The sequence below is a fragment of the Rattus norvegicus genome, chromosome 17 (assembly GCF_036323735.1).
Source record: "Rattus norvegicus strain BN/NHsdMcwi chromosome 17, GRCr8, whole genome shotgun sequence".
Classification (NCBI taxonomy): Eukaryota; Metazoa; Chordata; class Mammalia; order Rodentia; family Muridae; genus Rattus; species Rattus norvegicus.
In genome coordinates, this window is record NC_086035.1 from 34,472,339 (window position 1) to 34,491,220 (window position 18,882).

Sequence of the window (18,882 nt, forward strand, 5' to 3'; positions counted from 1 at the left end):
CTAGTCTTTTAAGTGTATTCTGTTCTGTATTCAAATACCAAACACTATGGCTGGGGAGTGGAGGGTGCACATGCCTTTGATCCTAGCAGAGGCCCGGGCAGACAGATCTCTGTTTGTTCAAGGTCAGGACATCCAGGGCTACAGAGAAATCCTGTCTGCAAAAACCAAACCCAACCAACCCACCAAAAACCACTGGACACCCACTATGTAGCAGGCCCTGGGACTGAAGCACCAGGAATGGAGTGATTTAAGCAGTCCTCAAATACTGTCATGTCCCGACTGCCATCCAACCCTTTCCTCTCTGTTGCTTGCTTCTTCCTTTCTGTCTCCGTGCTTATAACCCACCAGGACCATCAATGTTTCAATGGTGCCCTGACAGTCTATCTACTGCTCAAGATGTTTCAATAAAGTAACTTACATGGATATAAAGCAAGGAAAGAGAAACATCGAAGAGAAAATGAAAATGTTGCTTCCTTGTCTTTTAAAGATTTATTTATTTATTGTAAGTACACTGTAGCTGTCTTCAGACACATCAGAACGGGCCATCAGATCTCATTACAGATGGTTGTGAGCCACCACGTGATTGTTGGGATTTGAACTCAGGACCTCTGGAAGAGCAGCCAGTGCTCTTAACCACTGAGTCATCTCTCCAGCCCAAAATGTTGCTTTCTTTCACCAGACATCCCGGGAACAGATACGTGAGAACACCAAACAGCACTTTAAGATTTTAAGAAATCAATTTAAAACAGACGGCTGAGCATGGTGGCTTGCTTCATCTTTAATATCTCAGCAATCAAGAGAGGCAGAGTCAGTCAGATCTCTGTGTGAGTTCGAGGTAAACATGGTCTACATGTTTACCAGCTCTGGACCAATCACCATACAGTGAGATCCTGTCTCTAATTAACTAATTAGTGGAGAATCATGATGTTAAATGTGATATAAACAGTTTATGCGATAATCAGACTCAGTTTATCAATGATTTCTCTAAGGTAAAGCCTTCATGTGATGGAATATAGATGGCGGCATGCACATAGAGGAATTGAAAGGTAGATTTAACAATTTCAGAGCACCCACAGCCCTTCAAGCTTGGTCTATGCTAAGTCTTCCAAATACAAGAACAGATGATTCAACCATGAGAAAATATAAGCTGTCAGGGGAACATGTACCAAAACAGTAGGGTGATAGGGAAACACCAGGTGTATGTGTGTGTGTGTGTGTGTGTGTGTGTGTGTGTGTGTGTGAGAGAGAGAGAGAGAGAGAGAGACAGAGAGACAGAGAGAGACAGAGAGACAGAGAGACAGAGAGACAGAGAGAGATAGAGACAGAGACAGACAGACGGACAGACAGAGACACAGACAGACAGAGAGATATAACAACACATGCTATGTGTGTTAAAGTGATATGCAATACCATATGAAGTACTTCTTCCTTCTACTCTAAATGGATCTAAGGGATAAACCAGCTTGAAAAGGTTCAGGTTTTTCCTGCTTCTTTTACCGTTTATATTGTCTACCCTAGGAAGTTACACTTTGATCGACTTAGCACAAAGATTCTGAAAATTAAATCTAAAGAATGCGTCTTTCTTAAAGAGCATTGGCAATATTAAATTCTATACTAAAAAGAAATTCTATGAATGAGTCGACAAATAAAGAAGACCGCATTTGACCTAGTTTATAATGTCCTAATTAACTTTCCCGATGTGTACTGTACGTGTGGCTGACGGTGCACACTGGCTCCAAGGCAAATGCTTTACTCCCCAACACTGGAATTGTCATAAGTTCTCCTCCACCATCACATTTCTCATTAGTGGGGACACTTTATAAACAGAACAGTAGCAAGGCCTCCTCTTCACTTCCCTCCTTGGTCTGAATGTACAAGTGTCCATTACTTTGTTACTTGCTACATTCCCCTCCTGTTTGATTCCGTAAGTGGGAGAAGGAATTCACTGCAATGATCCAAGAAGATCATAAAAGGCACTGAACACAGATATTTCCCCTCCTATGTACCGAACAGCAGAGTGAAGCTTCCTCACCAAGTTAATAAATATACTTAGCATTAGGGGGATAAACCCATCAAGAATGAAGTCGATTGGGTTGGGGATTTAGCTCAGTGGTAGAGCGCTTGCCTAGGAAGCGCAAGGCCCTGGGTTCGGTCCCCAGCTCCGAAAAAAGAAAAACAAAACAAAAAAAACAAACAAACAAAAAAAAAAGAATGAAGTCGATTACACAGATTCGTTATTTAATGTACCTGTATATTACAACGTAAGTTTTGATTATTTTTAGAAAATCTATTTATTTATCTTATGTATGTGAGTACAGTGTAGCTGTCTTCAGACACACCAGAAGAGGGCATTGCATCCCATTACAGAGGGTTATGAGTCACCACGTGGTTGCTGGGATTTGAACTCAGAACCTCTGAAAGAGGCAGTCAGTGTTCTTTACCGCTGAGCCATCTCCCTAGCCCCTATTTTGATTATTTTTAGAGTTTAATACGATCACAGTAATATGGTATACTGTGTGATGTGACAGATATTATATCATACATGTATAATGTTAAAATCAAAATATTTGTTATTTGCTTATATTTGTAATTTATTCTTATACTGAGTAGTTAACTAAAAAATGTATTATTCATTCTTTGAGGAAGTCATGCATTTATACAATATATTTTGGTCATCAGTCTGTCCAATCCCAGTCTAGCTGCTCTCACACTTCCCCTTGCTACATCCCGCTCCCAATTCACGTCTATTTTTCATGAGCTACTGAATTCAAGCAATGCTGTGCTTATGCGCATGCGTGTCAGGCCATCCACTGGCACGTGGGCAAAGTATCTTCCCTGAAGAAAACTGGTTCTTCTCATCTCCACAGCCCCAACTGTTAAAATCCCTCAGCCTTAAATGGGGCATCGTGAACCCCTCCTCTCTCAGCTATGCTGGAATTTTTTCTTTTCTGGCTTCATTTATGTAGTTCTGTGTGGGCAATCACAGCGTCTATGAGTACATGGATGCACTGGTCCTGTTTAGGCCCTGGGCATCCTGTGTTTCAGCAGTCATCTTCAACTTCTTTCTGCCTTTTCTGCAATGTTCTCTGAGCCATGTGGGGAAGGGGTGTGATACGGAGTAAGTTTTCACCTGTCGTTTATGGTTTTCCCAACTCTGGACTTGATGGCAGGTTTATAATGCCAGGTCTGATGTCATCGTGTGCTGTATGCCTTAAACCCAGTCTGAAAGTGTTTGCTTTCTCCTATCACATTCGTGACACTGTTGCACCATTGGGCATATCTTGTCAGCTAAATTGTTAAGGTAGCTCTAAAGGTTCGCAGGTAAGTGAGAGTGTTGATAACACTTTCCTACCAGCACTTTTCAGTATTATGCATAGTAGCTATGGGGGGCGGGGCTTCCTGATCAGCGTCCACTTGATTTTCCATGTCCTATGGCCAGTGTGTGACTTTCAGCAGTAGCGTCTTACCTTCAAGTTCTGGTGGGGCAAGAGCAATAAATAGCAATAACCTGTACTTTTGGGAGGTCTCTGGTATATGGCCAACCACTCCAGGGGGAGATTTCCCACAGCTGGCACTAGGCTTTTTGTTTGAGAACATATGGCATCAGGAAGAAACACTACTGCTCCATATAAAGTAACTATTTATATATACATACATACATACATACATACATACATACACACACACACACAACGCACACACATACACACTGCACTGAAAATATGACTGGCACCCTTTTTAAATGTGTGAGTGCCTATGTGTATGGATGTGGTTGGGATCATTGTAGACTCATAAAAGCAACTGCTTCTGTGTCTTTTTCTTTTTTTAATCTAAAATCCAAGGACTTGGGTCCTTGGGTCCTTGTCCCGCACTTGCAAAGGACACAGGTTCAATTCCAGCACCCACACGGTGGCTCATAATCATTCACAAACCCAGTTCTAGGGGATCCAGCACCTTCTGCTGGGCTCTGCAGCTACTGCATGGACATAGTTCACAGATACACATGAGTGCAAAACACTCGGAAATAAACAATTCTTAGCAAAGAACACAAGAACTCAAAAATTTAAAATAAGAATAAAGGAAACTGGTTTCTGGGCTAGGTCTCTGGCAGGCTTATGTAAAACACCGACTGGATTGGGGGAGGGTTTGTTGATGTTTTATTTTGATTTTTTTTTTTTTGTTTACCATTGTTTTAAGCTTTCTCCCTAAAATGGTTTGAATCTGATACTTTCATATGTTAATTATGGGAACTCAGGTTGAAAGAAAATGTAATTACAGAATTTAGATGGAATAACCTAAAAATGGCCTAAAATGTCTTTTTATATTAAGTGCCCCCAAAATTTATTAACTCCTTTCACTGGTCACACTAAAGAGACTTAGTTTCAGGATTGACCTGTCTGTGGAAATACCTTTGCCTTGGTCCATTTAACCTGTCCATCCTTTGACATGGTTGAGATGGAGTAACTGTTGCTTTAAAACAGTTGCTGGGATGATGTATAGTGGTGTAAATAATGTATTTTAATATCTAAATATGCTGCTGATCCTCTTACACAGATTGGATTGTTAGGGCAACAACCAGCAACAGAGATAAAACTCGGATTATAACACTTCTCTGTTTGTTGATATTACTTAGGAAAATTGAAGATGGGTTCTTTTTTTTTTTATCAAAAAGTGGTTAATTTGGGTCAATTTCATGGCCATAAACATCTAACAGGAAATATAACCAAAGATTAAAGTAACTTATACTTTTTTAAGACTTTCAGGGACCACACTCCTCAGATATTATTAGGGTTTAAATCATCTATGTTTAGACAAGTAGATTTTCTTCTCACTGATTTTCTTCTTGATAAGAGAAATGTTGTCAGGCCTTTTTCAATTCAATAATCATGGCGCAGCATCTACATACAGCCAAATGCTACTTAAGTTCCTTCTCTCTCTCTGGAAGCATCTGAGAGGGACCTCACAACGTGACTCTAGTAACTATGCCAACAATTACCAAGATCCTTAAAACCAGACCCTGGGTTCATCAGCCTTGAGAGCAGCCTTGGAAGTCTAGAAAAAAAATTAGGACGAGCTGAATGGATGGATGATCTTGTGAGCCCATTGAGAAATTCCAATGAACTTTGCCTTGAACATTTAAAATACAGCCTCTGTTCTGGCTTCTCTTGGTTCCCTACCTACAATAACACTTATCTTTACTTAGGATCTCTTTCCAAGTCAAACCAACCAGGATGAATATTTTCCTTTGGGACAATAAAAACAAAACTGGAGTTGATTAACTATTGTCCACAGATAAGGGGTAAGGAGTTGAAAGGATTAAAAATAAAAATTCGGCATGGTTACACTCTTCTGTAATCCCAGTGTTTGGGAAGCTGAAACAGGAGGATTACAAGTTTAAGGGCAGACTAGACTTCAATGAGACCCAGAGCTGCTTATGCCTGCCCTCCAAAAACAAACTAACACAAATACATTATGAAAAAATGGCTGCTCAGCACTAACTAAATACATTCTAACCTTGATCTCTGCTTATATTCTGTTTATTATATTTGTTTAAAACATAGACAGAGTCCACCCTAGGACTGAGGAGTTAAAACAAAAAGTGAGGATTTGTGCCCCAGAGTTAACCCTGTGGCACAGCTCTCTGGACCCAAATCCCACCCAGAGAGAGCTGGTCCCTCAGGAGTGCTGTCACTCCTAAGTCCACAGGTGAGACAAACATTTTTGCTCCAATAACTGGCCGAAGAAGAACCAGCCAGGAGACCACAGGGCCCAAGAACCATGGAACAACTGGAGACAGGATCCTTCCGGTCTACATCCGTGCCCTGAAGTTAACCTGATGGCACAGCACTCCAGACCCAAATCCTGCCCAGAGAGAGCTAGTCTCCCAGGAGTGCTAGCACACCTAAGATCACAGGTCCACAGGCTCACAGGAGGAACAGGCTCCAGACAGAGACAGTAAGAGCAACTAACATCAGAGATAACTAGATGTTAAGAGGCAGGCCCAAGAACCTAAGCAACAGAAACAAGACTACTTGGCATCATCAGAACCCAGTTCTACAACTACAGAAATTTCTGGATACCCCAACACACCGGAAAAGCAATATTTGGATTTAAAATCACTGCTCATGATGATAGAGGACTTTAAGAAGGACATAAATAACTACCTTAAAGAAATATAGGACAAGACAGGTAAACAAGTAGAAGCCCTTAAAGAGGAAACACAAAAATCCCTTAAAGAATTACAGGAAAAGACTACCAAATAGGTGGTGAAGGAATTGAACAAAACTATCCAGGATCTAAAAATGAAAATAGAAACAATAAAGAAAGCACAAATGGAGACAACTCTGGAGATAAAAATGCTAGGAAAGAGATCAGGATTCATAGATGTAAGCATCACCAACAGAATACAAGAGAGAGAAGAGAGAATCGCAGGTGCAGAAGATATCATAGAACACATTGAAACAACAGTAAAAGAAAATGCAAAAATGCAAAAAGCTCCTAACCCAAAACATCAGGACATCTAGGACAAATGAGAAGATCAAACCTAAGGATAATAGGTACAGAAGAGAGCTAAGACTCCCAACTTAAATATCTTCAACAAAATCATAGAAGAAAACTTTCCTAACCTAAAGAAAGAGATGCCCATAAACATACAAGAAGCCTACAGAACTCCAAATAGACTGGACCAGAAACAAAACTCCTTCCATCACATATTATCAAAACACCAAATGCACAAAACATAGAGGGAATATTAAAAGCAGTAAAGGGAAAAGGTCAAGTAACATATAAAGACAGAACTATCAGAATTATACCAGATTTTTCAACAGAGACTATGAATGCAAGACAATCCAGAACAGATGTCATACAGAGCCTAAGAGAACACAAATGCCAGCCCAGGCTACTATATCCAGCAAAAATCTCAATCATAGAGAGAGAAACCAAGACATTCCAAATTTACACAATATCTTTCCACAAATCCAGCCCTACAACGGATAATAGATGGAAAACCCCAACACAAGGAGGAAAACTACATGCTAGATAAAGGGGAAAAGTAATCTTTTAACAAACAAAAAAAGAGAGATCCATAGAAACATAATTCTACCTTTAACAACAAAAATAACAGGAAGCAACAATCACTTTTCCTTGATATCTCTTAATATCAATGGACTCAATAAAAGACATAGACTAACAGACTGGATATGTAAGCAGGACCCGGAATTTTGCTGCATACAAAAAGCACACCTCAGTGACAAAGACAGACACCTCAGGGTAAAAGGCTGGAAAAAGTTTTTCCCAAGAAAATGGTCCCAAGAAACAAGCTGGAGTAGCCATTCTAATATCGAACAAAATCAACTTTCAACCAAAAGTTATAAAAAATGATAAGGAAAAACACTTCATACAAATAAAAAAATCTACCAAGATGAACTCTCAATTCTGAACATCTATGCTCCAAATGCAAGGGCACCCATATCCATAAGAGAAACTTTACTAAAGCACAAAGCACATATTACACCTCACACAATAATAGAGGGAGAGTTCAAAACCCCATAGATCATGGAAACAGAAACGAAACAGAGATACAGAGAAACTAACAGAAGTTATGAACCAAATGGATTCATAACAGATATTTATAAAACATTTCATCCTAAAACAAAAGAATAAACTTTCTTCTCAGCACCTCATGGTACCTTCTCCAAAACTGATCATATAATCAGCCACAAAACAGACCTCAACAGATACAAGAAGATAGAAATAATCCTATGCATTCTATCAGATCACTATTGACTAAGGCTGGTCTTCAATAACAACAAAAACAACAGAAATCCCACATACACATGGAAGCTGAATAATACTCTATTCAATGATAACTTAGTCAAGGAAGAAATAAAGACAGACATTAAAGACATTTTAGAATTTAATGAAAATGAAGGCACAACATACCCAAACTTATGGGGACACAATGAAAACAGTGCTAAAAAGAAAACTAATAGCTCGGAGTGCCTCCAAAAAGAAATTGGAGAGAGCATATGTCAGCACCTTGACAGCACCTGAAAGCTCTAGAACAAAAAGAAGCAAATACACCCAAGAGGAGTAGTCAGGCAGGAAATAATCAAACTCGGAGCTGAAATCAACCAATTAGGAACAAAAAGAACTATAAAAAGAATCAACAAAACCAGGGGGTTCATTCTTTGAGAAAATCTACAAGATAGATAAACCCTTAGCCAGATTAACCAGAGGGCACGGAGACAGTATCCAAATTAACAAAATCAGAAATGAAAAGGAAGACATAACAACAGAAACTGAAGAAATTCAAAAATCATCAGATCCTACTACAAAAGCCTATACTTAACAAAACTGGAAAAATCTGGATTAAATGGACAATTTTCTGGACAGATACCAGGTACCAAAGTTAAATCAGGATCAGATAAACTATCTAAACACTCCCATAACTCCTAAAGAAATCAAAGTAGTCATTAAAAGTCTCCCAACCAAAAAAAAAAAAAAAAAACCCAAGGAACAGATGAGTTTAGTGCAGAATTCTATCAGACCTTCAAAGAAGACCTAATACCAATACTCTTCAAACTATTCCACAAGATAGAAACAGAGGAACACTACCCAATTCATTCTATGAAGCCCCAATTACACTCATACCTAAACCAAACAAAGACCCAACGAAGAAAGAGAACTTCAAACCAATTTCCCTTATGAATATTGGTGCAAAATTATTCAATAAAATTCTAGCACACAGAATCCAATAACACATCAAAATGACCATCCATCATGATCAAATAGGCTTCAACCCCGGCATGCAGGGATGGTTCAATATACAGAAATCCATCGACATAATCCACTATATAAACAAACTCAAAGAAAAACCACAAGATCATTTCATTAAATGCCGAGAAAGCATTTGACAAAATTCAACACCCTTCATGTTAAAAGTCTTGGAAAGATCAGGAATTCAAGGCCCATACCTAAACATAGTAAAAGCCATATACAGCAAACCAGTAGCCAACATCAAACTAAATGGAGAGAAACTTGAAGCAATCCCACTAAAATCAGGGACTAGACAAGGCTGCCCACTCTCTCCCTACCTATTCAATATAGTATTTGAAATCCTAGCCAGATCAATTACACAACAAAAGGAGGTCAAAGGGATAAAAATTGGAAAGGAAGAAGTCAAAATATCACTATTTGCAGATATAATAGTATACTTAAATGACCCCAAAAATTCCACCAGAGAACTCTAAGCCTGATAAACAACTTCAGCAAAGGGACTGTTATAAAATTAAGTCAAGCCAATCAGTAGCCTTCCTCTACTCAAAGGATAAACAGGATGAGAAAGAAATTAGGAAAAACGACACCCTTCACAATAGTCCCAAATAATATAAAATCCCTTGCTGTGACTCTAACCAAGCAAGTGAAAGATCTGTATGACAAGAACTTCAAATCTCTGAAGAAAGAAATGGAAGATCTCAGAAAAGATGGAAAGATCTCCCATGCTCATGGATTGGCAGTATTAATATTGTAAAAATGGCCATCATACCAAAAGCAGTCTACATATTCAATACAATCCCCATCAAAATTCTTCACAGAGTTAAAAAGAGCAATTTTCAAATTCATTTGGAATAACAAAAAACCCAGTATAGTAAAAACTATTCTCAACAGTAAAAGAACTTCTGGGGGAATCACCATCCCTGACCTCAATGTCTGTATTACAGAGCAATAGCGATTTAAAAAAACAAAACAAAACAAAAAAAGCCTCTGTGGTATTGGTATAGAGACAGGCAGGTAGATCAATGGGATAGAATTGAAGACCCAGAAGTAAACCCACACCTCTGGTCACTTGATCTTTGACAAAGGAGCTAAAACCATACAGTGGGGAAAAGACAGCATTTTAAACAAATGGTGCTGGTTCAACTGGAGGTCAGCATGTAGAAAAATGCAAATCGACCCATTCTGAACTCCTTATAGAAACTCAAGTCCAAGTGGCTCAAGGACCTCCACATAAACCCAGATACACTGAATAGAAGAGAAAGTGGGGAAAAGCCTCCCACACATGAACACAGGGGAAGATTTCCTGAACAAAACACCAATGGCTTACCTCTAAGATCAAGAATTGACAAATGGGACCTCACAATATTGCAAAGCTTCTATAAGGCAAAGGACACTGTCAATAGGCCAAAACAGAAACCAACAGATTGAGAAAAGATCCTTCCTCGATCTTTTTACCAATCCTACATCCGATAGAGGGTGAATATCCAATATATATTCAAGAAGTTAGACTCCAGAGAACCAAATAATCCTATTTTTAAAAAATGGAGTGCAGAGCTAAACAAAGAATTCTCAGCTGAGGAATAACGAATGGCTGAGAAGCACCTAAAGAAATGTTCAACATCCTTAGTCATCAGGGAAATGTAAATCAAAACAACCCTGAGATCCCATCTTGTACCAGTCAGAATGACTAAGATCAAAAACTCAGAGGACAACAGATGCTGGCGAGGATGTGGTGTAAGAGGAACACTCCTCCATTGTTGGTGGGATTGCAAGCTGGAACAACCATTCTGGTGGTTCCTCAGAAAACTGGACATAGTCCTACCTGAGGACCCAGCTATTACACTCCTGGGCATATACCCAAAAGATGCCCCAACATATAGCAAGGACACATGCTCTACTATATTCATAGCAGCCTTATTTATAATAGCCAGAAGCTGGAAAGAACCCAGATGCCATTCAACAGAGGAATGGATACAGAAAATGTGGTACATCTACACAATGGATGGAGTATTACTCAGTTATTGAAAACAATGACTTCATGGAATTCTTAAATGAATGGAATTAGGAAATATCCTGAGTGAGGTAACCTAGTCACAAAAGAACACACTTGGTTTGCATTCACTGATAAGTGGATATTAACCCAAAAATTCGGAATACCCAAGATACAATTCACAGACCACAAGAAGCTCAAGAAGAAGGAAGACCAAAGCATGGATGCTTCAGTCCTTCTTAGAAGGAGAGACAAAATACTCATGGGAGGAAATACAGGGACAAAGAGTGGAGCAGAGACTGAAGGAAAGGCCATCTAGATACTGCCCCACCTGGGGATCCATCCCATATACAGATACTAAACCCCAACACTATTGCAGATGCCAAGAGTTGCTTGCTGAGAGGAGCCTGATATAGCTGTCTCCTGAGAGGCTCTGCCTGAGCCTGACAAATACAGAGGAAGATGCTCACAGCAAGTCATTGGACTGAGCACAAGATCCTCAATGGGGGAGTTAGAGAAAGGACTGAAGGAGCTGAAGGGGTTTGCTACCCTATAGGAAGAACAACAATATCAACAGTCAGACATACCAGAGCTCCCAGGAATTAAACCACCAACCAAAGAGTATACGTGGAGGGACCCCTGACTTCAGCCGCATATGTAGCAGAGGATGGCCTTGTTGGACATTGATGGGAGGAGAGGCCCTTGGTCCTGGGAAGGCTTGATGCCCCAGTGTAGGGAAACACCAGGGCGGGGAGTCTGGAGTGGGTAGGTTGGGGAGCACCCTCATAGAAGCAGGGGAGGGATGATGGGATAGGGAGTTTCCAGAGGGGAAACAAGGAAAGGGGACAACATTTTAAATCCAAATAAATAAAATATCCATTTTAAAAAAGTTGTAATAAAAAATTTTTAAAAGAAATGTCACATAGTACTTGGTGAACATGCATAATTAGCCTGTGTTGATTTTTTTTTTTAAAAAGTGGGGAATTTTAACTGGCCTTGCAGAAATGAAAATATTCTAGAGGCACTATCAGATTGTTGGTATAAAGAATCCCCCCAAAATGGAAATCTCCCAGGAATCTCATGTGCAGAGAAGGAAAGCATGCCAGCCACCAGGGAATTGGCCTGGCAGAGATTTCCCATAGTTCTAACAGCTAAGACTACCTCACAGGATGAGAACGAACCCCAAGCAATGTCTGGCAAAAGTGGGCGGGACATCGCCTTGATGGAAATGGCTTAGATGTGCAAATCCTTGGCCCTCTATATAAACTTCGGTCTCGGGGGGGGGGGGGGGGGCAGGAGATCTTGTCACTGGGTCTCATTGTTCACCTTCTCAATGTTGCTACACTAAATAAATCTCCCATTTCTGCGTTCCATCAATAAAAATATGTACAGATAAGTGAGTGAGTGGATAAACAAACTAACAAGCAAACCTACATGGTGATCAATATGTGATTACTGGTTCCGAGTAAACCTCAAAACACACGTTCAATATCAAAATACACATATTATGCTTTTAAAAGTGCATTACAGAATGTGTTTGTACCAAAGAACAAACACTCTAGACACTCGAATAAGACTAATGACATTTAATGAAGGCTCTTTTATTCCTGTACTCAAAATCCTAATTACCTTTATTTTTTTTCCTGTAGAACGAAATCTTGTTTTACTAAGTCTAGGTTTTAAATTACAGATTTTTGCAGAGAGTGAATTAACAACGATGGCCAAGAACATAGTGTTCACGAAGCAGTGTATCTTACACTTAATTGAAGGAAATGACTCATTTCAGAAATAAATTTCAGGATTAAATATGACTGTAAAAATTAAACAGTGTATTTATGCACAGACATGTACATGTTAAAATAGAACTATAGCAACAAAGAGAAAATGCTAGCAAGTATTACTAAAATATACTTGTATAAAAATAGCTCATATATATGATGTGTGCATGTTTATTTACACAGTGACAATGAGACAATATTGCAATATTTTCCATGGGAAATTGAAAAGTATCAGACATCAGACGTCTCAACTTCCCATCATAGAAACAATCAAAAACGTCCTATCCCAAACCTCCACAAATAACTCGAGCAAACTCTTGTCATAAACAGTTCTGGTACATTTTTTTTCCTCATAGAATTATCAGAATATTGATACAGGAACATTGGGGTATCTGATTGTAATTGAGCACTCAAAGGGTGAGTTCTAGAAGCATTTTATTTTAGAGAGCTATTCCAATTCACTTTTTTGTTAACATGAGAAAGCACTGACTAGAACCAACTTGGGAGTAAGGAGAGTCTTCCAATTTACAGTTTATAATTGAGAGGAAACAGCAGGAACTGAAGCAAGAACCTGGAAGCAAGAACTGAACAGAGAACATGGACAAAGACTGTTCCTCTGTCTTGCTCGGTTTGCTTTCTTATACAACCCAGGACCACCTGCCCAGGCCTGGCACTGCCCACAATGTAGTGAGCCCTCCCACATCTATCACTGATCAAGAAAATGCCTCCAGAGACACGCCCACAGTCCAGTCTGATGGAGGCACTTCCCCTTGAGGCTCCCTTTACCATGGTGACTCCAGCTAGTGCCAATTTAGCAAAAACTAACTAGTACCTCACTAGAGGAAGATATTAGCGCTCCTGTATAGAAGAAAGGGTCCCTGGGAATAGGATATCATTAAGCCTCCATTGTCTGGGAATTTATAAGGCTTTACTAGTTAGGTACCTTGTCCTTCATGGTTTGGAGCCTTGACCTGGCTAGGGGTAGCAAGGGAATGAAGAAAGGACAAACGCACCGTCACACATGAAGAAAAGCTGGAATCAGGTGGTTTGCACGGACTCTGATGAAGTAACACCAACTCCTCAACCACGGGGAACCTCGGCACATTTGAGTTCAGCTCTACGGGAGGATGTTGCTCTGTTGCTAAGGTCGAAGTCTGCCATTATGGGACAGCCCTGAGATGAGTGCAAAATGGCTGACTACCTTTGTCTTGTCAGGGGCTTCCTCTTCACTGGGGGATCTCGGACCCCGTTGACTACCTGAGTAATGTCATGTAGTCCTATACCTCAAATTCCTGGAAGTCTCCCCATGCTAATGAGGCTTCTCAGTAGCCCCAGCCTTCAGCCAGTGACCTTTGCCCACCCTGGATATTTGCCTAACCTCTTCCCCAAAACTATCTAACCCTCAGTTCACCCTGAATAGATTATATGCACACAAACCCACCCAAATAAAGGCATATGCAGAAACGAAGATCTCAGAGAGCTGCTTCATTGAAGATCATAGGAGAAGGCCTTCACCTAAAAGAGCTGTAACACTGAGATCCTGGGAAAAGGCCTTCTCTCTCTCCCTGCCCATGAAATACTGGCTCTCAGATGGACTGGGATCCTGCCAGCTGGACTCTGCTTCATCCTTCCAGCCTGGTGTGCAGTGGCATCTGGAGCGAGAAATGGAAGGATGAGGAACTATAAGAGTCATCTCTTTAGGTAGTAGTCTCAGGTTCTAAAGATCCAGGAAGAGAAAGCTGAAGCCGCTAGAATTTGCACACTGGTCAATTGTTGGTAAACACCTGTGTTTTTCACACACACGATCAGCATTCACACTGCTGGTGTGAATATCCTTCTGAGTCACACCCTGGAGGAAAGGCTTTGCCACTCCCTAGGTCTGAGGCACTGAGTGGGTCCTTGCCATGGCCAAGTCCGTGTGGACAATACACATTCACTCCAGACTTATCTGCTCTTTACACAGTCACTTGGGGTTTCCTGGGCTCCCTACAGGAAGCAGGGAAGGTGTACAGGTCACCCTACTATCTGTTCTAAGATTTGAGGTCCTCAGTTTCACTCATACCCTTAGTATGGTTTCCTTGGGAAAAGGTACCCCTTGAGAGGAAAGCTACTTACAGAAAGGAAGGCAACATGCACGGCCAGAATCCCCGCCCGGCATGGTGGGACCAGATGCTTTGCCTTAGACACTTCTGGAATCTCTAGCATTCAGGGTATGGCTCAAGGCACTTCTGGCTTATAGACAAGAAACCAGTTACTGTCTGTGGGGTCGTTTTACCCTAACCTGCTTAGTCATTTCTACCGCCTGTTACGCTCTGAGAGGTAACTGGTTTCCCATTTGTACCTGTGCCTCATCTGCCATGAGGTTCATATATATGTCATTGCATGATCCTGGCTGCATGTCTTACGGTACCTGTAAAGCTTCAGTGGTCTCAGGGCAAAGTATGATTTAGGAGAAGCATGCCCTTCCGAGCCGGTTCAGAGAATTTCATGAGTCCCTTCAAGACCTTGCTACATGTGTCAGGATCTTTGAAAACTTAACTAAGATCAGCCTTTGTCTAAAGGCTTCAAGGAAAGGGAGTGTGCACCGGAGTGGGTCTCCCCATCTTGCCATCTGTGCCCATCTCCTGAAATGACAGGAAAGAAGGATCCATCTGAGAGGGAGGACCAAGGACCTTGAAAAGCTCTGAGTTGTTGGGGTCTGGAAAGCTGAGGAGTGTTTTTCCTGTGGCAAGGGCTGCTCCACCTGCCAGAGGTCTTTAGCAGTCTCAGAAGTCCCTGTTGTGAGGGCAGCCAAGAGTGCAGATTCATAACAACACTCCCTGTATGAGTCTGGGTTCTTTCTTAGAGCAAAGAAGGGTCTGCACATAGGGAACTTTGGTCCATTTACCTTCCTTTTTACAAAACAACTTTAATTGCAAATTCATATTAAAAGTAATAGTTCCTCCATAAGTGATCTATCTCACACACACACACACACACATACACTCAGACACAGATACACACACACACACAGACACATAGACACACACACACACACAGACAGACAAACACATATACATATACATATATTATACATATATATGTGTGTATATATATATCATTCTTTTCTTTGGCAGGTTCTGCACGTAGGGAACTTTGGTCCATTTACCATATATATATATATATATATATATATATATATATATATATATATATTTCCTTTCTTAAGACCTGTGAGCCTGTGAGTGAAAGATATCAAAATGGGTAAGGACACCATGTAGGAAAACCTTTACTAAAGATACATGACTTCCAATCTGAGCAATCTGAGAGGTTAAAAGAGATATTTTGGAATCTTCCAGACTGTTTTGTCTCGCTCTCCAAAACATCTTCTGGCAATGTCTTCTTTCTCTTACTCCTTTTCTTGTGACGGCCATGGACAAGGAGAGAGGGGCTGTTAGATTAGCAACTTGCTCTACTAGCATGGGTCTAGGTAGCTGTGTCCTCTTTCCTCCTTAGCCACTGTAGAGAAGGGAAGCCCACGGGACTGTTATCTCTTACAGTTGCAACCTTTGAATATCCTGTGACCTTGGTGAACTCTTTTCTGCATTTTTCCTGGCTTGTATTGGATCCACAATCTAAAACACAAAAACAAACACATTTGAAGTGCATATTGAGTAATGATTATATGAGGCAAGAGGGGTCTTGGTAAATGAGAGGTATGGTTCCTGAGTTATGAAGTACAGTGGTATAAGCCTTTCTAAAAAAATATTTATTTATTTTTTGTTTGTTTTCTTTTTTTTATTAACTTGAGTATTTCTTATTTACATTTCGAATGTTATTCCCTTTGCCAGTTTCCGGGCAAGCATCCCCCTAATCCCTCCCCCTCCCCTTCTTTATGGGTGTTCCTCTCCCCACCCTCCCCCCATTGCCGCCCTCCCCCCAACAATCACATTCACTGGGGGTTCAGTCTTAGCAGGACCAAGAGCTTCCCCTTCCACTGGTGCTCTTACTAGGATATTCATTGCTACCTATGAGGTCAGAGTCCAGGGTCAGTCCATGTATAGTCTTTAGGTAGTGGCTTAGTCCCTGGAAGCTCTAGTTGCTTGACATTGTTGTTCATAAGGGGTCTCGAGCCCCTTCAAGCTCTTCCAGTTCTTTCTCTGATTCCTTCAACGGGGGACCTATTCTCAGTTCAGTGGTTTGCTGCTGGCAGTCGCCTCTGTATTTGCTGTATTCTGGCTGTGTCTCTCAGGAGAGATCTACATCCGGCTACTGTCTGCCTGCACTTCTTTGCTTCATCCATCTTGTCTAATTGGGTGGCTGTATATGTATGGGCCACATGTGGGGCAGGCTCTGAATGGGTGTTCCTTCTGTGTCTGTTTTAATCTTTGCCTCTCTATTCCCTGCCAAGGGTATTCTTGTTCCCCTTTTAAAGAAGGAGTGAAGCATTCACATTTTGATCATCCGTCTTGAGTTTCATGTGTTCTATGCATCTAGGGTAATTCAAGCATTTGGGCTAATAGTCACTTATCAAAGAGTGCATACCATGTGTGTTTTTCTGTGATTGGGTTACCTCACTCAGGATGATATTTTCCAGTTCCATCCATTTGTCTATGAATTTCATAAAGGCATTGTTTTTGATAGCTGAGTAATATTCCATTGTGTAGATGTACCACATTTTCTGTATCCATTCCTCTGTTGAAGGACATCTGGGTTCTTTCCAGCTTCTGGCTATTATAAATAAGGCTGCGATGAACATAGTGGAGCACGTGTCTTTTTTATATGTTGGGGCATCTTGTGGGTATATGCCCAAGAGAGGTATAGCTGGATCCTCAGGTAGTTCAATGTCCAATTTTCTGAGGAACCTCCAGACTGATTTCCAGAATGGTTGTACCAGTCTGCAATCCCACCAACAATGGAGGAGTGTTCCTCTTTCTCCACATCCTCGCCAGCATCTGCTGTCACCTGAGTTTTTGATCTTAGCCATTCTCACTGGTGTGAGGTGAAATCTCAGGGTTGTTTTGATTTGCATTTCCCTTATGACTAAAGATGTTGAACATTTCTTTAGGAGTTTCTCAGCCATTCAGTATTCCTCAGCTGCGAATTCTTTGTTTAGTTCTGAACCCCATTTTTAATAGGGTTATTTGTCTCCCTGCGGTCTAACTTCTTGAGTTCTTTGTATATTTTGGATATAAGGCCTCTATCTGTTGTAGGATTTGGTAAAGATCTTTTCCCAATCCGTTGGTTGCCATTTTGTCCTAACCACAGTGTCCTTTGACTTACAGAAGCTTTGTAGTTTTATGAGATCCCATTTGTCGATTCTTGATCTTAGAGCATAAGCCATTGGTGTTTTGTTCAGGAAATTTTTTCCAGTACCCATGTGTTCGAGATGCTGCCCTAGTTTTTCTTCTATTAGTTTGAGTGTATCTGGTTTGATGTGGAGGTCCTTGATCCACTTGGACCTAAGCTTTGTACAGGGTGATAAGCATGGATCGATTTGCATTCTTCTACATGTTGACCTCCAGTTGAACCAGCACCATTTGCTGAAAATGCTATCTTTTTTCCATTGAATGGTTTTGGCTCCTTTGTCAAAAATCAGGTGCCCATAGGTGTGTGGGTTCATTTGTGGGTCTTCAATTCTGTTCCATTGGTCTATCTGTCTGTCTCTGTACCAATACCATGCAGTTTTTATCACTATTGCTCTGTAATATTGCTTAAGTTCAGGGATAGTGATTCCCCCTGAAGTCCTTTTATTGATGAGAATAGTTTTAGCTATCCTGAGTTTTTTGTTATTCCAGATGAATTTGCAAATTGTTCTGTCTAACTCTTTGAAGAATTGGATTGGTATTTTGATGGGGATTGCATTGAATCTGTAGATCACTTTTGGTAAAATGGCCATTTTTACTATATTAATCCTGCCAATCCATGAGCATGGGAGATCTTTCCATCTTCTGAGGTCTTCTTCAATTTCTTTCTTCAGAGTCTTGAAGTGCTTATTGTACAGATCTTTTACTTGCTTGGTTAAAGTCACACCGAGATACTTTATATTGTTTGGGTCTATTATGAAGGGTGTCGTTTCCCTAATTTCTTTCTCGGCTTGTTTCTCTTTTGTGTAGAGGAAGGCTACTGATTTATTTGAGTTAATTTTATACCCAGCCACTTTGCTGAAGTTGTTTATCAGCTTTAGTAGTTCTGTGGTGGAACTTTTGGGATCACTTAAATATACTATCATATCATCTGCAAAAAGTGATATTTTGACTTCTTCTTTTCTGATCTGTATCCCCTTGACCTCCTTTTGTTGTCTGATTGCTCTGGCTAGAACTTCAAGAACTATATTGAATAAGTAGGGAGAGAGTG